This window comes from Bradysia coprophila (assembly GCF_014529535.1).
Source record: "Bradysia coprophila strain Holo2 chromosome IV unlocalized genomic scaffold, BU_Bcop_v1 contig_5, whole genome shotgun sequence".
Taxonomy (NCBI): Eukaryota; Metazoa; Arthropoda; class Insecta; order Diptera; family Sciaridae; genus Bradysia; species Bradysia coprophila.
The window spans coordinates 6,716,761-6,740,771 of record NW_023503374.1 but is presented as its reverse complement, the minus strand read 5'-3'; the positions used below and the strand labels follow the sequence as shown (position 1 = coordinate 6,740,771).

The following is a 24,011-nucleotide window of genomic DNA, read 5'->3' as shown; positions in this document are numbered from 1 at the left end:
CATTAAATTCACTTAATACTTATTCAACAACAATCCTCAATAATGAACTGTTAATTAATTTTCAATCCTCTTTAACTCAAGTCAAATGTTCAGGGATTTTCTTTTTATAATAAAAAAACAAGCTGCTATGGCTACTGGCAACCCGAAGACTCATACGAAATCTAAGCCACAGAAAAAATAAGAAAGAATTTCTCGTCATTTTTCTTTTATCAGTAAATCTGTTACTTCTTTTTGTTCAAAGTATCGCCTGGTGCATAATACAAAATCTTTCATTGCACTATAGTTTTAACATACATTTTGCGATCTAACAGATCACGTTGCTTATTTTTTCGTCGTTGTTGATAACAGGTGGTATGAGATGTTTCCAGGTGATCACTTGTTTCAACATTTTCGAAATCAGCTTAATAGCCCACTGCATTTTGTGTATGGAACGAAAAATGCTCGTCTTTCTTAAGAATTTTAAAGAATGGATTTTAATTCGCCGCACTCGCATCTTTCAAAGACAGATCTTTCTACAGATATCCAAAGACATAAAATTAATGCGTTCATGTCGATGCAAGTAATTTTTGTAATTAAGAAAATTGTTCGGTTTTGTCGAAGAAAATAAATTTCTATTGAAGCTATTACCACTGTTAATCGGCATAAAAGTAAAAGAGAAAAAATGCGGAAAAAAAATAAATAAATGGAAGTCTCAATGGTATTAAGAAAAGGAATGAGACAATAGAGAACGATTTTTCCGTACATCTACCAAAGTCAAAGTATTAAGTACCTATGATGGAAAATTCATCATCGACGACTAAATTATTTACCCACAATATTCATTCCTTCAATACCACACACAATTTGCCTTCGTCACCCACAATAAGAGCATAATACATATATATATATATATATATATATATATAATACACAAGAACGCGATGGTAATGTAATACGAATGGAAAGTATAGATTGTGTGTATAGTATACTAGTATACACACCTACTTATAGCTGGTAAAGGACTATTTCATTTAAGAATTCCTGGCAGTTATTATAGAATTCCAGATCAAGTTCGTGAGAAAATTAAATTTTCTATTTATATGTATTCGAAAGGGAAGATATGTGTGTGCTTTATAATTTCAGATCGTAGTTATATCAGCACCAGCATACTTAATTTTTGTTATGTAAAAAGAAATGACGAACTATTGCGCTTTAATGTTCTCCAAAACAATTTTTTTCTACGTCTTCTTCCGTCTTAATCATAAACGTTCCCTCACAATAAATGCTATCATTGCAGAGAAAGAAAATGACGAAGAAAAAAAAATCCCAGTGAGTTTATCAGAAAAGTTTCCATTGAATTACCTCAATACACGTAGAAACACGATTCTGTATACCGTAAGACTACCAAAATTACCGATAAACATGATGTGATAAGAATATTTCGATATAGCAAAAAAATTCGTAAGCTAAACAAGACGCTGACTGGGATCGAGGTGGAAAAAAATAAATAAAACAAAAAATCATCTTCCACAATCTCTTCCATTTAGCATTGAAACAATACAATAGCCATTCGCTGGATATTATATTCAGATTTTCCCTTTATTTTATTTGTCAGCACAATTAAAATCGGTTCGTTATGCATATAGATTTCGAATGTGCGTTGGTTCGTATAATATAGAAAAATTACGAGATGACCCGTACTTATCGCCACCATTATAAAATATCGTTTTCCTTTCACATATATACAAAACAAATTATAAAATGTGTGTGTGCTTATGGCACTTGAGTGGCATCAATTTTCTAACATTCAAAGTTGGTAAAAGCTACTGATTATTATCTTCATTTCCGACCCAACAATGGCTAGTTGAAATGGCCCTTTGAATATTCATACATCAAAAATTAATCATCAAAGAAAAGACAGAAAATTTTTTCCTTCTGCGTTATAATGTCGGAAATGACGTTAGACATGTGGGGAAAATCGTTGAAAATGAATCTGTGGGAATGTGAAAGCCTTACGGTATCGTTTGATATTCGATGGTAAATGGTTTGAATTCGATAGATGGGATGGGATGAACTGTGAATTAGATTTGAGCTCAACACCTATCGCTACCGGATGCTGCATTTGAAGGTTAACGAAGGAATATGTGTAAGTGATGGAATAATAACTGAACTGTTCAGCTACATAAGTTGTTGGTGGGTGTCGTTTTATTGTTCTTTTCATGATTATTTCATTTGATTTACCTGTTTTTTTTTACTATTTCGTTTAATAGGTGAAAAAAATGTTAATTAAGAAGTAGGGCAATCATAATATTAAATATTAAGCAGGGCAAGCATATTTACCAGTACAATTATTAGGGGTAAGTCCAAATCCCCGCGTATTCGTAAAATACGTTCGTAAGTGCAGATGTCCCGTAATTTCTTTGTAAAAATTGACCTCATCTGGTACGACCTTTTTATCATATTCGTAAAACTTTGGAAAATTTCGTAAAATGTTGACAGCTTTGTAAAATCTGCCTTACGAGCGCACCTTGAGTATGTAACCAAGTTATATTAGGTTAAATTGGATGCTGTGAATTCATTATATTAGGTAACAATTTGGCGATAAAAGCAAAATCCCAAGTGTCTTTTTGAGCAACAAGCTTCGGTAACTGTCTCTTCGATAAGTGTAGAGTTCACATGTGACGAAAAACCTATTTAAAAACACATGAGTGACTTTGCTTTTGTCATAGAATTATTTCCGAATTAATAAATTACGTAGCCTCATTCAATGTATTCTGAGTTCACATAAAAATTCACGAAAAATAAAAATATTTCACATGCAACGGATAATTGTCACTGGGGGCATATTGCTGTGTAATGTTCAACTTTCGCATGAGACAGGCAGTAAAAATTATTATTGTCACTAAAATGGCATAACTTTTAATTTGACCTGTTTTTCGTACCCAAATGTCTGCAAGCACGCTCCCATTGTAAGTGTTTCTGACAGATACTCCGAAATTACTTGATTTTCGGCGTTTGACCATTTCCTGGCGGTCCGTTTCTTTTTAGCTTATACTTCAATAGATTTTTCCGTTGATGCAGTCATTAACGTCGAGAGCATGAGTTAAGTTATAGTATGTTTACAATAACGACGAATTTTTGGCTATTCCTGACTTTCAATTCCGCACGTTTTCCTAATGCCTTCGCCGAGTAGTACAATATCTGATCAAACTATCGTAGTCAGAAAAGGCGGTTCTCCAGTATGCAAAATATTTTCAATTTTGTAAAAAATTCTGCTCTCTGATGATTGGTTGAACTCGAAAGTCCACGTAAACTTCGTAAGTTGACATTCTAAATTTTACTCTACACGAAAAATCAATGGTATATGGGACGCAATTATATGTAAAACTTTTGCGAAATTCAAAGTGGTTCCATAGTCAACAGTCTTACAAGTCTTACAGTCTATGCATGTAAAATTGCACAACGTATTTGTTTGGGACAGTCACATTTCGAAACTTTTGTGTGTATTCCACACTTCTAAAATAGATACGCAAATAGCTATTGTTCCCTTACTACTTACTATCTATGTAATCGCAAAAGATAAACCCAAGGCCAGGGCTACTCGGAATCTTCCTTCGCCGAATCTGAGTTGATTTACCTTTCTCACATTACGGAAAGTTATCTTACCTAAGTAAGTCTTGTTAAAATATTCATGATAAAATTTTCCGGAACTTCACCTTCCGACTCGTTATTTCTAATTAGTAAAACTTTCAAATTAAAGCTTCTGAGATTTCAGTTTCTCAACAATTTTTGTTGTTGAAATTTTACGCGTATCCACAAATTACATGAAAGTTCATTTACCGACCATATTTTGCAAAATCGCATAAGCTTTGGGCTTGATCGTAAATGTTAATGCGATGAATGCGTTCCGGTTTTATTTATACTTGAAAGAAGAACATTTGTTTACTTTTCGAATGAGGTCGGAAACCCACAGGAAAGCCGTACACATTTATGAATCAGAGTAGGCTTCGATGATAGCGAAAATGCGTCTCCTTAGTTCTTAGCAGATGTGATCTTCTAACCCATTAACTAGCCGGTATTAAAATTTCGATATTGAGACCTCTAACGTTTCATAAAAACAAATGTATGATTCGAAATTCGTTGGGTACTTCTCAAAAAAAACATTTATGTACGAATTTGAATCAACAACTGAGAGAACGGCTTATCGAAAGTAACTTGAAATACGATCAAAGAGTTGAAGAAACCCTAATAATAAATGGTTTTTAAGTGTGTAGACTCCTCATCCGGACCGTAGACTTAGGAGAGTTCGAGAAAAAAAATCGAGATTAGGATTAATACCAAAAAGTGTACGAAAGAAATTCCAAGCAACCGTCAATAGTGGATACAATAATATAAACGAGATTTTCGTGTGAGCTTTCAGTGAGTAAGCATTACTGATGACTAACTCATCCAGAAAAACCAAAAATATGAACACTCAAATAGCTCGAAATGTGGTAGAAATTCCGACTTTCATTCGTATTTATTTACTCCACACAGATTAAAGTAATAATCTCTCAATCATCACGTGCTTCATGCTTGGCATATCCCTTTTTCACATTAAATTGAATTATCTAATAAAATGTCCCCTTTTCTTGTAATATTACACCATCCATCTTCAACACCCCACAACCATGAAAACCTGTTGATACACCAGAGCAGCGTATAAAATTGTCTTTGCTACGAAAATCCATATGAAAAATTTCGCCAGCACATTTCTCCGTAACCGTGCCATCCCCACCAGGAAAACCAATTGTATCCCACCTAAACGTAATACCATCCCTAAAATCACCCCACCGAAAAACGATTTTCTTGGAAAATCGTACTACCATGGGGATGTTTATCATTTTCAATCAGTACGAGACAGGATCTCGTGGCTGTTGGAAGTGTTTGACTTTTCATTATTAAACGAGAATAGTTGTTGGTTTATAGTTTTTTGGGAACATTTTTTTAGTAATATTTTTTGAAACGATTTTTTAATTTGTTTCTTTTGGTTAATTTGATGACACTTTGTTGTCGTGTAAAGTGTGAAAGTGTTTTAATTGCACCAACGCCGATTCGCTCTGTCACAGAGAGGTAACTCTTTAATTTAAAATAATATTTCGATCTCTTTTTTTACGAAGATTTATTTGAATTTTAACGATTTGAGCTTATATTGAATTTGATTTTATTGAATTCTCAGTTAGGAAATTAATTTTGTTTTTAGAAAATTCTGATATGACATAGTGACTAAATCATACTTTGTGCATTGAAATTAAAAAGGAAATTCAAAGAAGTGACGAAAAGTAGTCAAATAATTTGGAACAGTCTGTTGTATTCATTTTTTGTTTCCATTAAAATTTGCTGTCGTTCTTTGAATTCAGATATTGCATTGAATTACATTACTTTTTATTTAACAAATTCCATTTTTATCTACGAATATGAGCCAAAATTTACTGAATTTTTTATAAAACATAAAAGATAAAATATATAATAGCAAATGTCCCTAATAACGTTTGCGAGAGATCTATGCAGGGAATTCAATAGGCGATTAAAATAGGAAAAAAACTTAGTTTTAATTTTTCGAATTTTAATTTAGCTTTATTCAATGATTGACAAAGGGACAATCTTGTGATTAAATTGTGTCAATCATTCCTCTCGAAAATTGCTCTTGATTTAAATTGAAAATAAAAAACTTCATTAGAAATTGAGATATTTCTTTTGAAAACATTTTTTAATTTTCTATTCGTTTTCATGTTTATTTAGTCCATTGTTTGCATTATTTTAAGGTATTTATATGAGAGGCGATTATTTTTTGAAAACTGCATTGCAACTGAAGTAATAAATTCAAAAGAACGCCTGACCTGCAACTAATTTTTTTTCGCTTGCATTTATTTTCTGTGGATTCCCCGACGAATAATTTATTCAGAAATTCATTCAAAATTCACTAAATTTCCTATATTTAAGATTAATTTTAAATACTTACCAACAGTCCTACCACGCTAAATAACTCCATTCCACGAAATTTCACAAGTCTTAAGAAGTCCATCGTCAATGAATAAGAAAACGCTTTTTATAAAATCATTGATGAATTCCAGTTTTAAAGATTTTAATGCTTAATTGATAGGTATTACGTCTTGACAACAAGAAAATTCGTTTGTGCAAAGAAATTACGACAAATGAACATTTCTTATGACTTTTTATGAACATATATTTTTAGGAGATAATTCTAGCGATTGCTAAATTTTGAAATAAATCTGTTCACCAGTCTTTTCCTCTCATAAAATATTTCTGCCTTTCCTTAAAACTGTTTTTTTGCCATTAATGTCGGAACATTAATTCCAATTATTCATCAATTATGTATTCGATATCCTAATCACCTCTCAATTAATTGAACGCAATTATATCTGTTAACGCCACCACCCAAAACACGTCTAAATATCATCCGAACATAATAATAATCAAAACTCCATAGCATAAACATTCAACACTTGAGACACTTGAAATCAATTTTACCATATTATACCAAAAACCGAGTTGACAATTTACCTGACAACACATTGCTGTGCCAATACATATCATATATTCGTTGAGGCCCCATTGCGATTATATAGATTTGGTGTGTACCCTCCTTCCTCTCTATATATCTTTATATAGAATTCCATATCATCATCAAAAGCAATCTGTCAGTATAATATTGTTAGCCAATATAAACTGTGGGGTAAATTTTATTTTTTTGTTGTTGTTTGTTTGTTTGCAGATATTTTAACACAAACCCTTATACAATAATGGAGTGACAGCCGAAATGAATCAAAAACCATACGTGAGTGTTGAACATACAATAAATTCGTCATAATAAATATTTTTCCAATTTTTTTATTATTTATATTCCTCGTTATATTATTTGTATTCTGTATGCTGCGTAGAACCACATTTTTGAGGAGAATTTTTTTATATTTATAAAATCACTTCCGCAATTTGACGTCAATGTGGTTTCTTTTCAGATTGAACTAATTCAAAGCATAATTGTTTTTAGTTTATTCAATCTGAAAACTATTGTTCCATTTCACTGGAAGCAATTGCATAATCGAAATATTTAAATATTGAAATTAATTGCAGTTTCTTTTTGCGAAAATTGTATTCACTCGGTAATCAATCTCATGATTGAGAGTTTTTATTGTTTTAAAAATTAATAAAAATTATTAACAAAAAAAAATTGTAAAATTGTAATCTTTACTTTTATTTCAAATTCACACGCTATATTTGTTCAATGTTGCAGCGTCTAACCTTGTTCTTACATTTTATAAATCTTGCCAATGAAGTAACAATTTATAATTTTAATTTAATTTAATTTAAATTAATTTAAATTGCCTTTCTATAATAAAATTCATAAAGCTTTTGTTCAGCTTTTACCCTCTTAATTAAGTTATCTGTTAAACAAATATATTGGTGAATGATAAGGTGAGTTTTACATAAAAAATTAATTTATCCTCAGGGCATGTTTTTAAGAAAATATTTTCTAGAATTTTCTTCGAATTTTCTCAATTTTTTTTTTAAAGAAATTTTAGAAAATATTCAACTAGAAAATCAAGAGAATTTATTAAAACAATTTAGAATTTTGTATAAAAAGTTTCTACATTTTTTTAAATATCCAACATGGGACGAGAAAGAATCCGTTGAAAATTCTTTAAAAGAACGACAACAATTTGACGACAATCCTAAAAATGGCCATCATACCTAAAAAAAGGCGAAAAAATCCTCTATAAAAATTTGACAAGAAACTTCTCTGATATTATTGAGGAGATTGTGGTTTTTACACACACGGAATTTTGAAGGCCGACACATTTTCTGTTTCTGTGTTTTACTTGAGTGTCTGATTTCGCCATATAAAAATCCTTGCAAAATTCACAAAAAAAACACGAAACAGAAAATGTGTTGGTTTTCAAAATTCCGCGAGTGTACTTATAATTATAAGAAATCGCAATCTCTCTTATTACCAAAAAATTCTAATCAGAAAATTTAAAAATCCGTTTTAATTCGAATTTTCGGTAGGAACTGATTTAGTTAAAGAATTCATTTGAAAATGAAAATAACCTGAGCATTGCCTCACATGTTGAATATGTTTAACATAAAAATGAGTGATCTTTTTCGTGACGCAGTGATATTATCATTTCTTTTATTTTGTTGTATTAGTATGATCCACAGCCCTTTCTTCATAAATATTTAAATTTTATTTAAAAAAATTCTCGAAAATGTAAGAAAAGATTTTCTCAAAAAAGATCCCGATGGGAATTTTGAGAAAATTTCAGAGATTTAATTGATTAGGTTGTGACATTTTTTCTACTCTTGCTTGCTAGTGATTCCTATTTTATTGAATTATTTGGGGAGTACCCCAAATTGGGCTCAGCAAACATTTTAACCCTTGTGACGAAACATTACCTGCGAGACATGTATGAACGGAAGACCAAATCAAATTCACTTTCCGTGATTTTTTTTAATCGGACACCATTTTTGCTTTTGAACGTTTATAGTGCTATTGATAGCGAATTTCGAGGTGATCATTTCGTACAGTGAACGAAATCTCAAATGTCTCACTGTCAAATTATTCTGAGAATTTTATTGTGTCATTGCAAATTCACAATGACATTCTCTGAAAAAATGACAGTGAGACATTTGAGATGTCGTTCACTGTAGAGGAACTTTTTTTAAACAATCTCTCCGGCTCGGGACAATCTTGGAAAATTTGAAACTTTCAAAATCATGCCATTTCAAAAAAGCATCCATGCGTATCTAATAAAAATATCTTCGGGTCGAAAGGTTGCTACTGTCAGACCAGGCGAAGGCATCAAAGTAAAAATTTAGTGTTTTGTCAATGAGCAACCTAACCGATTTTTCATTTTATTGGCTAAATGACGGCTAGAACATCCCATATAACAAGTAAAAAATTGGGAGGGGTTTTTTCCAATTTTTTCGAAAAATCTTAAAAAAACTTTCTTTCAGAAGATGTATGGAAAGTTTGGCTAAAAATGAAATTAATTGCTATGTACTGGTTGACTCTGATCTGGCAAACAATTATTATGTACTAAAAAGTAGTTTAACATTTTTAATTTGTCCATAATGGACAACTTTAATTTATTTTTTCACCATCGGGAAGCTTTGTGACCATGTCTAGCTCATCCACTGTTGGGTATAGTTTCAATTGCTACTATATCTCATAGCCTTTCCCATTCCATATCCATATTCCATATCCCATTCCAAAAATAGCCTATTCGCTATCTGGCTTGTATTCTTTACGATGTCTTTGTGGGTAAGTCAATCTACTCGACCTAATCGACCGACATGCTTAACTTCGAGTACAATTTTTAGAAAAGGCACGATTTTGAAATGTGAATCACAAAACTTACTGACATATTTCTGGCCAAGACATTCTTCAAATCGATTTTTTACCATGTTGGGATGGCTCATTTTTGGCCAAATGCAGAAAAATGTAGATCTGGTTGTGGTCTACATTTTTCTTCGTTTGACCAAAAATGAGCCGTCATGGCTTCATGGTAAAAAATCAATTTGAAGAATGTCTTGACAAGAAATATGTCACTAAGTTTTATGATTGGATTCTTTTCCAAGGAGAGCGGAGAGGTCGTTTAAAAAAAAGTTCTTCTACGCAATGATCACCTCGAAATTTCCTATCGATAGCAGAAACAAAAATGGTCTGTCCGTTTCAAAAAATGTTTCACCTTTTATCAAGTGCTTTTAAACTAGCTATGTCAGTATTTCGATTGATTATAATATCAAAATGTAAGGTTTTATCTATTAGATGACGAGAAATTACTTAAAGAGAATGGGAAAACCGTCAGCCAAGAAAGCTCTAATTAATTAGTTTTTCTGATGTTCTAGAAACTTGTTTTGATTTACATCTAACATTTACGTTCTGTTAGAAATTGTCTCTTCCCGATTTTATAATCGTCTTAAAGCAATGTAAGATCACTTGTAATTGGGAGTGTGGCCTGTAAGATGTATCAGTAAATAAATAAATCGATCCCTCTCAGTTGATTTATCGGCAGCGAAACGTTTAATAATCGGCCAAGAACAATTCAAAAATTATGAATTTATGGAAAAAATACCATTCTACCAAACATATTTGAAAATTAGACGAAAAATCACTGCTTTCCTTCGCATTCATAAGTCTGTCTGATGAATACGAATTAATGATAGAGAATGTAAATATTTATTTAGTTGATATAAGTAAATTGTTGCGATATGTTGTGATTACCGAGTAGCTCGATAGATGAAACTATTTGCATTTATTGTCGACTTACAACTAAAACAAATACTGTCAACCTCGCTGCTAACAATTAATGTTTGACTCACGAATTATTCTGAAAAATCAGAAAAATACCCTACCGAAGTTACAGTCGATCGTCCACTAATTAAATAGTTTTATTGAGAAAAAGAAAACTGAATGAATCATGGGAAATATAACCAGCGTTTCGAATCAATTAACACAGCCTCCATAAAACATTCAAATTCTTTTGAAAATGCGTTTCGTCTCCCTGCATTTCTTTGAAGTCCTACTTCGACTTAATAAGCATATCAACATCACCATTATGTTCTCCGATTCGCGTGCAATAAAGCGACAAAATTACATTGCATATAAAATGCAAACACATATGTTCACAGCCCACAGATTTGTGCATTTGAACCTTTAAACTCTATACACACCTTTACGCAAACAAAAGTGAGATCTCGTGTGGTTGTTGTTATTTAAATAATAGAAGAATCACAACCAGAAAGAGAACCTCAAAGAAACTTGTTTGTCGTTTGAAGATTCTTGGATGATAACCGTCTTTTTTTCGAACAGACTTATTCAACGCTCAACAGATAATGTACGTAATGCTTAAATGTGAGAAGAATCATTCTGAAAGCGGGTACCGCGAATAATATTGTTGTTTGTGAGCGAACAGCTCGCAACCGTGTTGTTAAGATTTCTGCTCAGATTGTCGAGATTATCACTTTAGGTTTATAGTTTCGTACTTCTGTGTTTCCAATTTTTAATTCAATGGACAATCGTTCTAAGGTGTACTAAGAAATTCCCAGTGATTAACCTACATTCTTAGTGCAAAAAGTATCGGCTTCATGAGAACATACCCTACCTACCGAATTTTGTTTGCTTTTTACCATGGTCTTTATCAACCATTTAAATTATTTATTGCTATCGCGAAAGCATTTTACGACATTTTTGTGACACAGTCGTCGTCATTAGGAACAATGTCGTATATTTAATTAGCTATATAGCTAGCATTATCAACGAAAGTTGAATGGTATGGTCTTTCCCATTATACGAAGCGCTGCTCGATAAATTTACCAAAAATTCAAGTGATCAAACACCAATTTTAGAAATTCCAATACTACGAACCAATATAATGTTTGCAACACACAAACACCCATACAGTAGCTAATCGATGTGTGACTACGCCATCGTCAGCATTGAAACACAATTTAAAAATCAACAGTAAACTTGACTTCAGGATAGTTTGTTATGTTTTTGTTTGATCGTTTCTACTAAAAAGGTTCATTTTCATTTGTTCTTTTGGTCGTGGCGGTAGCACGAACAGATAGTTATATTATACGGCTGGTGCCTGCATGTAAAATAGAAACTAATTTGTAAAGGATATAAACGTTATACCGCGCGGTTGAAACTTTTTTTTTTTGCACACAAAGAAGCAAGTTTTGCACATAGTTTTGACGAAGTTTATCATTTTGTGAAGTGAATTTCAAACACTTTTTTTTCCTGTTGCTGTTACTTCAATCAGAATTTGATAGATTTATTATCGATGTAACAATTGACCGGTTCCATAAAAGATTATAATTAAAAATTGGAATTAAATTCGTGTGAAAATGAATGTTCAAGTTGTGCGGTAGAAAAAAAATTGTCTTTCCGTGTACTTAAAACGAGACAAAATCTTCTCGAAAGCGAAAAGTAAAAATAAAAAATTTGAACAAAACGAGAAAATAAATTCAAATACAAGTTGATTAATTTAAATTGCCGTTGTAGGCTGATAAACAGATTCACGTGCGAGCAAACCAATTAAGATCTCATCATCCAACTGTAAGTTTAAGGTTAAGAATTATATTTACAAATACGACAAAACGATATTAGAATTCGCAGAATTGAAATTTTTTTTCTTCTGCGATTCAATGACAAAGCGGATCAGCTTCCGAAATGTAATTTATTGCAACGTTCGAAATATTTAAATTATTTGGTCAAATATTTTTTTTTGTCTTGTCGTGGACATGGATGATCATCGATCATTGTGTATTTTTGCTTCTCGTTTCATGAATATTTGCTTTTTGATTCGCATATTTATTTCTGAACACATACAGAACACATATTTATAGTGCAAGTACATCATGCATAAGCATAAATCGGTCTAATAGCAACGGAAAAATGAACTTATTATCTTTAATTGGTTGCAGACGTGATACAGATTATACACTAAAAATTCTTCAAATTAAACTTCCTTGTTTTCTATAAGATCCCATCATCGTAGTTACATTCACTCAAGGTCGATCATTGCAATTGATATGAAGTTATAGACGTAGATTACACAGAAAAGAGAGTTGCTTGAGGAGAGACAAAGATCAGCTTTATAACGGTTAATTTGTTGCATTCTAGTTGTAATTATCGAGCATTCTGTAAAGCAATTTTTTTTTTCGTGTCAAGAACCGCAGCTTCTTTATGATAATTCGGAGATGTTATCATAGAATCCATGCCGCGTGTTTTTTCTGTCTATAATTTACGCTATTAATCATCGTCGTTTTAGGAAGTGTTTTACTCGATTCAAGGCGTCGGTCGTCGGTGACATAAATTAGGTTTTTCTCGATTTCTTAATTTTGTATTCACTAATTGACGAGCCACTTCTGTTGCCATTGAATTCGAGAATTAAAGTTCAGTTAGAGTCATTGTGGATCAACAAATCACACACGTAACTATTAGTTGCCGTAGGTACTTATTACATAAATTCTGTTATTTGCATGTGTGGTATACGTAACCGACGATTTTTTTTTCTTCAATTTTAACCTTAATTGGTAGATCTAAATTACTGTTATAAAACGACCATATCACATGTAGATCGTATCATCATTTGTATTGCCAATAACCAGAAAATAGAGTTTTGGTCGTAGCATTTATATTACATCCATTACGTCCGTGTGTACAGTATACAACACAACAATCAATGTAATGATGAGACAACTCTTTTAGTTTTGGTATGATTGTCTGTAACAACCTAACAAGTAAATGCGAAATTTCATACATTTTTAATTAACTTCATACATTTCAAGCCAAACGAATGGTTTTAAATGGCTGACCGTCTACAGTTTAAATTTAGAGTAATATCACTTACGACTGGTTATCAACTTAAAATTGTGTTGCCTTCAGCTATCAACGAGAAACAAAAAGTCGATCTGCGAATTTGATTTTCTTATTTTACCTGCTGGAAAAAAAGCTTTATCTAAAAGCATCTATAATTAACTCGATCTAGCGATCTAGACGCCTACCAGCCGGTACTCACTACACATATATATTTATATGTTATTATGACTATCATTTTGTAAAAGGAATTTGCTAACAATTTTTTTCGATTTCGATGAAACACGAAATCGCTTGTCTGTAATTGTGTAATTGTCTGTAATATTTTCGGGGGGCATCGTATGGCGAATTTTTCACGTCAAGTGAATTAAACGTTCAACTTGTCAAAACATAAATTAAATACCCGGAAGTCTGTGAGCTGCAAATTTTTTCAAGGTCTTAAAATAGATCAAAAAACGAAGCAAATTATTCACGAAACAAAAAAAATATTTTAATTTTGATGCCGCTTTGTTCTGATTATGATTTTAGCGATATTTATCAGAATTATCACCAGATTGTAACAAGCCGTTTATGACATGTTCTTATGGCTGTAATTGTTCTATAGTTGTAGACATGCAATAAATTAAATGATTCGTCTTACTGGACGGGTTTTCTGAGCAATTATTGTATTTGATCCGTTTCAGTGAGTAAAAATGTGGTTTTTATATTGTGAGCTAAAAGAATCTTAAACTAATTTCAGTATTCTAAACGATTCAATTAACTGGTTTAGCGTTTAGGGTTTACCACAATTGTTTTGCTCATTAATTCAATGAAGCGCGAAAGTATCAGGTGGAGTGTGCAGTTTAAGTAGGTAAATAAATACTCATCTCAATAGCCAATGTACAGCATATAGAGGTAACAGTGTCCTATGGACAAATTTCTTCATTTACTGAAATCTGTGCAAATTAAAATTGGTTGCGTCGTTTGTACAGAATGGGGAAGTAAATTGCAAGTGGAACAAGTTATATTCTGTCTTTTATAGACGACAAATCTCATATCAATGACTATGACGTTCCACACATTCACCAAATACTAATCAATTATTTCAAAATAGACATTTAACAGCGGGAGGAAACGTCGAGATAAAATTCAATAGTTACCCATCTACCCGCACTTTTTTTGTGCTTACTATTACTTCTTTCTTACACTTGTGGTTTAAGTGAATCTGTCTGTACTAACTATGTAGTTCAGGATGTTTTGAGGTGCCAAATGTATAATCAATTTGTGATTGATTAGATAGGAACTTCCGCCTACTTTCGATAAAAGCCGGACAGTTGCAGAGGTAGTGCTCGGCTGAATCTGTGTGGTAGTCACACAAATCACAGCTTGAACTAATGCGTTTTCCAATGGTATATAAGTGTTTGTTGAAGCCATAATGTCCAGTCATCACTCCAGTGAATATTTTTAGTCTTGTTCTGCTGATATTTATTAGATACTTTGAGATACCTGCACTTACTCTTGCTTCTGGGCTTTTAAACGTTAATTCCCACTGGTAATTTCTCGAATTACCCAAATTTCCGGGAACTTCTCCGTTGGCAGATATACATCTTTTCACGGAATTTACTTAATCGCTTACCGTTCCCTTCAGGGCATGTTTTTGACAAATTTAATTTGTTCAAAAAAAAGGTCAGCTCTGAGTAAGAAGATTTTTGTTTAATGTTAGCGTCATTGAGATACTAATTACTGAACTTTCACACTATTTCTCCAGTTAGTATTTATCTCAATGGTCGCTCGATCGTGCTTTCTGGGTTCTTCCCGTTTTATTGATCGCTGTTTACGTAATTAAATATAAAAATCAACAAAAAAGAAATAAAAATATTTATTTGAGATAAAAATTAACGCTTGGCGCATGTTTTAAATAACACGAATCGTGACGTATTTAAAGTTGTGTTTCGTTGTGTTTTCTCAAAAACAACTACATAAAAATTGGAATGACTCATCGTTTACTAATCAGAAACCGTCCAACAATAGTGTCGTTGAACCGCGGGGATTTCATTATCAAAACCTTTACATCTTTAATTGGACGACGTGTGAGACGACCTTGATGTAATTTCACGGCTCGATTAGCTTATTGGTCAAAATGTATAATCTCGTTTGTATAAATTTTATGTTAATGGCATCAAGAAGCACGTTAGCGATTAAAAACTGGGAAACGTAGAAATCTTCACAAAAATGTGTTTACTCGAGGACCTATCGTCATCAGGTTTTGAAAATAATTTTAAGATCGTTTTATTACTTCTAACAACTAAGTTTACATCCAGCGACGCGACGTGGTTATAAAATATGAAACTTGTTTCAGCTGTTTTCATTCATGGAAATATGCATACGTGCTGAACGCAAACAACTGAAACAAGTTTCGTATTTTATTTATGTTCGTCGGTAGAGTCCCACAAGTACGAATGGGACCTGATATTTAGAACTTCAATCAAATAGCCATATGGGCACTATAATAATTCACTAAGAAGTCTTGATCCCTTGATCTTACAGTATCAGTACTACTGACATCCATTGGAACTCTTAGCTCGTCTGGACACCAAAAGTGACCATCTTGTTATTGAAAAAGTGCCAGTTTTTGATTAATGCATCTACTTAATGCAGATGTATTTTTGCTGCTTCTCCAGCGCTGTAAGCAATTTTGTTGCCCATTTTTGAAAGTGTTAAGGTTAAGTGACAACATTTAAGTTCTGCACTAACTATTACGACTTTTTTTAAGTACTGTCATGCATCGAAATGCATAAACTCTGTCAGGCGATAAACTGACTATTTTATGGCTAAAAAAAACTAATCGTGAGATGTGTTCATGGCGAGATGCACTGAGAGAAATCTTACATTTTTTTTTCGAGTAGGGGACAAATTAGGGAACAAATTAGGTATCTTTCAAGCTGAGAACTTGAAAATCAGGTCAAGCCACCAACCTCGATCTGAACTGAATTCACCAGAAATATGAAAATCGTAAACAGTTCAGTCTTCAACTGACTGTCTGGATTTCAGGTGTAATTTAAGATCTGACCTGTTGCAACGTTTACCTCGTTTGCGAAAGTAGTTTAATGACTAAAAACAGAATATGTCAAGATTACTATCATTCTATGTTGCCTAACACTTGTAAGCAGTTTCTAAGAAAAATATGTTTTGAATCAGTTCTGCGGAAATGAATCCTTTTTTGTGAATAAATAAAATGGATTTTCACAAAGGTAGTGCGTCGTTTGCAAAATTAATACCTTCAGGCCTTTTTTGCCAGTGTATTACATTACCTGAACGGATCGCACTATCTACATCACTTTATAAATACCATAAAAACGCGCCAAATTAAACTTATAATTGTACATTTAAAACGAACTTGAAAGCTATTTCGTATCAGCTGGTTATAAAACATTATTATGTTCCGTTTAATTGTTTCGGAAATCTGTAATGCATATCGTGTCTGGAGGTTTAACAAACAAAAGGAAAATTTAGTTTAACTTGATGAAGACTTGAAAAGCATCACCAACTCTGCTAAAACCGCGAAACGAAACCAGTGAATAATTGCACATAATCGCATTTTTCCAATTTTTCAATACATTGAATGCATTGACTGAATGAAACGTTTAAACAATGCAACTTGGCTGATTGTTCTGTAATTAATTAAATTTTGAAAAAATATCAGTTTCAAATTGGTTTTAACACGCTACGAATTAATTGTTTGGCTTTTTTTTACTCCATTGTGTACTCTCTCATCACTTCTGTTTGAGTGCTGATAAAATTCAGTGGAAGGTAATTGACGATTAATTATTCATCACTAATTATAATTCACTGTTTACACAGTTTTAAATGCAATTATCGAATGTAATGAATCTGGGTGTCTCACCGCTTTTTGATGACTGATAGTTATAGCGAGAGTTAAAGAATCAAAGACACTTTTAATTTGGCGATTATCTTTAGCCAACTGCTATAGGCTCACTTCTGTACAAATAAACATCACTTTTGTATAGAATTTTGCACACCGGAAGTACAAATTTACTTAACGAAATTAAAACTCGTTGCTGTAATTAGTAATTTCGTGTTAAAATTGAGACATAGCGACACAATCATTGGCCTCAAATTATAAGCTTAATACAATGCTCTATCAGAACGGACAGAGCATTGCCTAATGACAAAAGCTAAAGCTGCATCGAGATGTGAAAGAGAAGTTCAGATAATCGACTTACCACTCACACATTCAGCCTGATGTTGTAGAATGTAAGGTAAATGTTAAATTTTCCAATTATTGGCGCAATATTGTACCATATTATCACAGGCACTGCAGGGAAGAATGTTGGCTTGATCTTGATCCAACCGAATATTTCCTATAACATCGATAAACGTATTCGGACAGCTGTGTATAGCTTGTACTGTCAACTATACTTTGGTTCGAAGGTTTTTTAAGCAAAGGCATTTTGTGTAAAGCTCTGGTTTACGAAAATTAACTTTGGTTGAACGAAGACTATTTTTGTTCACGACTGTTGTAGTTGAAAATTTGAATGCAGTCCAGTGCAATGCTACACGAAAATTGATTCCATATTAAGTGAGAAGCAAGCTATCGAAAGGTAAAACTGCAAAGTCTCACCACGTTCAAGACTTTAGAGATCAATTTGTTCCATCATGATTGAACCATGACAAACTTATATCACACTCGAGCCAAAATCAGCCTTTAAAATAAGACATCGAAACACCTGGTACACGGCTCACCCTTTCGCATATATATATTATACACACCAACAACCAACCTTTTATACCGCACCATTTTACCCGTTTCCCTCATACTGTCTACAATAATTTACGAATAAATTAAATTGAAATTGAAATCAAATTAATTTCCCATATAGCTTTACCGAAAGCATACACACATAGAGCGATTGAGAATGGAAGGCACAGGTTGTGCGCGCCTAAAATTGGGACATTTTTCCGCACCTCTTCTTAATGTATTAATGTATATCTATAGAGAGGTGAGATACACACCAAAGTGGAATTTCTCCGAACATTTGCCTGCTCCTATCTACATATATAAACAGATTTTACCATAAAGTGAAAGGCATCGAGCATTTGGTGTTCTTTGCCATTCGTTGTGACGAACGAATGAATGAACAACAAATTTTCGCTTATAATTAGAAAATGTTAGCTGGCAATAATTAAATAAGTTTTTGGTGTTAATGAATTATAGAAACGGAGACAAAGTTATTTTAAACCCATCCTTTCCCATGCATTTAATTTTCCATTTAGCGGCATAAGAATCACTTATAGGTAAACTGGGGTACATAACGTATTACTCGGTACATTTCTCGATTTTTTTTTCTTTCTGCCACTTAAAACCCAATTTGGGACGAGCTAATTGACGAAATTAAACTCACAAGCGATGATAAAATATGATTAAATGTTAGACTTTTTATTTCATTTTTTCCCTTTCGATTCGGTCTCCGGAGACAGTAAACTTAAGCAGCGAGCAACAGTATGACTAGAACAAATATCTACTTTTTTTTCAATTATAAAATCTCTTTCAGCAGCTTGCTTTTTTTTGAGTCGTTCGGCGAAAAAAAAACTGGTTCTCGTTGCATTGAAATGTAATCAACATAAAAATCCTATAAAAATAAAAATGTGTAAGCGGATCATGAATCCTAATAAAAATCTCTGCTTCAAGACAAATTGTCTCTCGGATTACTGTTTAATATGAAATCGATAATTTTATTATTGTCTTTTGCCTTGCTCGCGGGTGAAATGGAATCGAACATGCAGTTTTCTTTTGATATTTCTATATAATGTATACCCCCAATGATACGATCAAATCTTTCACAGACTATTGAATGCTATTTACATGTTTTTTTTTGTGTGACGATATTTGTGTAAAGAAATTGACTTGAAATTGAAAACGCAATCAATATTATTGGGATCTATCAGTGTATTATATATACGTATAAATGGCATGGGCGGCAGTACATGCACGGTACATAATATAGGTATATGCTACGAAATTGCAAATCATGGGTTACTGAAAACATTAATAAGCTTATTGACTTACATAAATCTATTTGTAAAAGGTAATTTTATTTTTGGGGAGGTTTATTCGACTTGTTGAATTTGAAATACTCTCTGCACATCTGAACATGGTTGTAAAAGAATTTGCGTATTTTTTCGATTTATTGATGGAATGATTCGGTTTCTTCTGGGGTAAAGTTCTTTAAATGGATGAATTTCAGTTTTTTTTTTATTCGCAAAACTGTTTTACAAAGTAGAATGAATGTAGATGAGAGCAAGGAAGCAAAGTCGGGCGAATTGTATGAATAAAACTGAAGACGTGTTCGTAGCTCTCGTGTAATGGTATGTGCTTATTCAAAGGAATATTTAGTTCATAAAATAAGAATTTAAACAATTAGGTCTTTAGGTTACTATGGAATAAAAACTGTATAGAAATGATGGATGTCGGCTACTTTATTTCTGAATTTAAAACCGTAGAACCACTTCGTCTACCTCCAGAGCCTATTTTTTGGAAAACTTTTCGCAAATTTTGGAAAATTTAACAATTCTTCAAAAGCTTTAAAGAATTATTTTTGCCAACATCTCATCAGGCCATGGCGACAGTGGCAAGGAAACAACTGACCACAAGTGGCTAGCCATACCCTATTACATGCATGTACAAGTCTAGCGAATCATAAGCAAAATGAATTTTAAAAGTAAACTTTCATTGTGCGTCATCACTAGTCATGCCGTCACATGTGAGACATGTGGAGTAGCTACTACAAGGCTGGTAAATACCAAAAAAAAAACACGTACGAGTGTTGTGCAAGAACGGATAATAGCGGCAGAGTCAAAATGACCCAAAATTATATCGGCTAAATTTGAAGTTTTTGGACAAAATGATGTATGGACGACTTGTACATTATCAAAAATAAGGGGCACCTTCCATACATCACTTTTCGATTGGAACAGAGGTACCACCCGGAACCACCTGGAACCACTTGCAAAAATCAAGCAAAATTTCGACTCTGCCGCTATTATCGGTAGAGTGTGTGTTGTCTGTATTGAGGCTATTTACTTCGAACGCTCACACAAGTGCATGTGAGTGTTTGATGGTTCTTGCACAACACTTGTGCTTGTTTTTGTTGGCAGAAGTGTATTGGTTTAGTCCATCATCGTAAATTTGCTGTCCATTTTTCAATTTAAATTTTAAAATACGTTTTTCAACGAATATCATTCTAAACAACTGAAACCTTGCGAATACGCTCCCCTCGTTCTTATATTCGAAGAGAGATGATGATATTAAACTCGTACCAGTGAATTACCACTAACCCCCTTCGATATTTGTTTCTGTTGCCATTTCAATTCTTTGTTAATACTCAAAGACTTAAAATTCATTTTTTTTTCTTCATCCTTCGTTTTAACATTTGGGACTACATGGACTAGACAAGTATACTGTGTTTGCACTTGCACAACCCAAGTCGTTGAAATTCATAATATAAATCAGTTTTTCATGTTGGAAATGATTTATATTTCAAAAATATTCTTCCCGTAAAAATATCGATTTATTTTACGCGCTCCTAATGTATAACATTCATTGTGAAAAGCGAATTGTATAGGTGACTTTAATATCCGTGGTTATTTAAACTGGTGAGATGAGATAATTAGGAAAATTAGTTAATTTTCGAAGTGAATAGAAAATTTGTATTTAAATGCGAGTTGATAATGAGAAAAGATTTATTTTGCGAAATTTTATCTTGATTGGAATGGGGTTAAAATTAACAATTGAAATCTTCGGAGCATTGGGGCGAATCAATTTATAAATAGAAAGTGGTTCAGATACATCTCAATGTAGTTATGACGTAGTAACCATTCACTTGATAATTTTAATATTCTCACTCGGTCGATGGGTAAATTTTATTATTATTTTAATTTCGTAACAAAAGATGAACTTCCAGTTACCATTATCTGTGATACAAAAAGTATATAAGATATGCCACCAAGCTTCAAAAGGACTGTATGTTTTCACCTTGAAAGTTTACATTTAAAAAAAAGTCTTTTGCTCCGATGCTTTCATCAAAGAAGAGAAGATAGCTCGTTACATAACTCAACTGAACTTTATATTATAATGTAAATATGACGGTATTTTGTGTAATCTAAAATTTATTTACCGTCACTCGCAAGAAGCGCAGAAAAGAATAACAGTAGAGAACTGGAAAGCTGGAAAAAAAAGTTTTCATTAATTCTTAGCCAAAAGGTACGAATTGTATATTATGCATGATGTATGTATCATGATGTATATATAAAGGCGATTTAATGAAAACTTTTTTCTTCTTCTTCTTTCTCTGCTCTTTTTTTAATATTGAAGAGAAAATGCAAACATTTTTGCACACACAAATTTTCAAATTATTTCAACTTGCCTTAAAATATGCTCAAACTTCTGTCGCAGCGGAGAAAGGGATACACATTACAGTAAAATTCGCTTTTCTTTGCACATTGTTTTTCATGTAAAATAGCACAGTTCAGAAGCTGAGAATTTTTTTATCACAAAATTTGAAAATGTGAAGATTAGATTTTCATAGAACGTTGGCATTTTGATACATTAGTTTCGCTGTTACGGATAGAGCTTCCTCAAGTCTTCAGGATCAAACAAACCGGATATAGAACAAAAGTGCGATACTTTTTTGTATTTGTATAACAGTAACAGTGACACTCCGTACTACAGAGACTGTGGGGAACATTTGTGTGTTTAAAAAAAATATTTCATTTTACCGACCGTTCTTTGATGTTTTCTATATTTGACTCAAACTGAAAATCGTCCAGAAAAACCCAGTAAAAAAGTGCAATAAAAGTTGCTGCAATTATTGACAACATTTAACCATTCGACAAACACCAATTTCTGTTCCATCTGAATGATAAACCACAGAGCAAAACTTTGAATAAATAATTGTCGTCTAACTCTCAAATTGACTTTGTCGGTTTGCGTCTTAATTGCATATGAATTGATTGCAAATTGAAGTGAAACTGAAATTTAATTACCGAGCCCAACAAATAACATTATTGAAAAACCGGAAACTTAAAGCTGGTACACAAATAATGAACGCAATATCTTTTGAAATATGTCTCCTCTCCGGTAAACATATACCGAAAATATGAGCAAACAACATTATAACACACATAGACATGAAGTACATGAAGTAGGATATTTTGCTTATGTACACAATCAAAATTTCTTCTGTGCCTTTTTGCTCTGTGTGTATGCTATATGCCATTGATGCGGTTCCTTGACGTATTTAACATTTTCAAGTGGAATAAATATTGTCAAAATGACATAGTAAAGTATCATTTAGTTAAAATTGAGTTGAAGCGATGGTTCCGACCCCCTTTACATTGATAAAGAGTTTTCGTTTTAAAAATAAGCGAAAAACTTTTTCAACTTGTGGTTAAAACTTCGCTAGTTGTTTATGATGCACCATAATTATGTTGTGTTAATTACGTTGTGTTTCGTCTTAATGAAAAACAGGTCAGCCGGCTGTTATTATAGTGATATATTAATAGCCTAAATCAATTTCTAATTAAGGCTTAAAACAATTCATCAATTTAATCGAGGGCGATCCCAAACAATTATTAAAGAAAAACGAAAGAAATGGAAAAAAAAAACTTTTTCCTAACTCTTTAATGTTATTCAATGGAGTTTCTTTGGCAAGTTTTTTTTATCCCATCTCAATTCAGTGATGTCGTTGTAAATGCCGTTCTTATACATCTTCTTCGTGACTGTATACAATTATAGCAGGACAATCATGACGATGTTTCGTAATTCATTCATATTACTGAGTGAAAATGAAAGATTTGAATTTGAAATTTTAAATTCGTTGCATTTTAAAAATCTTGAATTTAAATGTTCTTTCGTCTGAGCTTTCTTCGTTTTAGTTAAAGTATCTTAATTCTGAGAAAGGTCGAGACAGTATCTTTTCAACATTTATCTGAATTTACGTTTTCTCAGAGTGCACTGTAGTTACTGAAATGATTAACTATTGCTATCCATATTCATCCACGTAGAATGTTATTTTTTCGACTTTGGACATTTAGCACCAAAACGTTTCTATAAATTTTCTACTGTCTCATTGTCATTACTTTCGATTTTATGAACAATTACAGTTAAGTAATGTGTTTGGATGAGTATGCTGGTAAACAGCTGAAGCAAACCTACCAACGTTACAATAGTTCCACTTTTTTTAGTTTCACTTTTTTCGTGGAACTCTCTTCACGTTGCATATATAGTTTCACTTTCTAGAATTCAGAGTCCTGGATATCTAGAATTTCTAACTCGAAAAGGTGGAACTATTGTAACGCTGCATATATGCAAGGTGAAGATAGTTCCACTATTTTTAGTCAGACTTTATTTGTGGAACTAAAAATAGTGGAACTTTCTTCACGTTGCAGCGATACAATAGTTCCACTGTTTTAGTTGTAAATTTTTTTCTTGTTTTTTCTTGTAAATGTTACTCTCTTCACCCTGCATATATGCTACGTTACAATAGTTCCATTCTTTTTCTCTTTGTAATTTTGCTTGGATTTTTTTTTGATGCAAGAAAAAAAACAGCTTGGAATTATATCTTCGACTCAGGAGTGATTGTGTCGCGAA

General features: G+C 32.6%; 1 protein-coding gene across 2 annotated transcripts in view; it reads left to right on the top strand.

Annotated features, from left to right (window-relative positions):
* Positions 1-11,448: 11,448 nt before the first annotated feature.
* The window catches only part of LOC119071903 (synaptic vesicular amine transporter), a 29,712-nt gene continuing 17,149 nt past the window's right edge, over positions 11,449-24,011 (top strand). Inside the window, exon 1 of one of the 2 annotated variants that reach the window (XM_037177015.1) lies at positions 11,449-12,100. The gene's annotated coding sequence lies outside the window, so the exon portion shown is untranslated. The remainder of the gene's footprint in view (positions 12,101-24,011) is intronic. The other variant, XM_037177016.1, reaches the window with a different exon arrangement.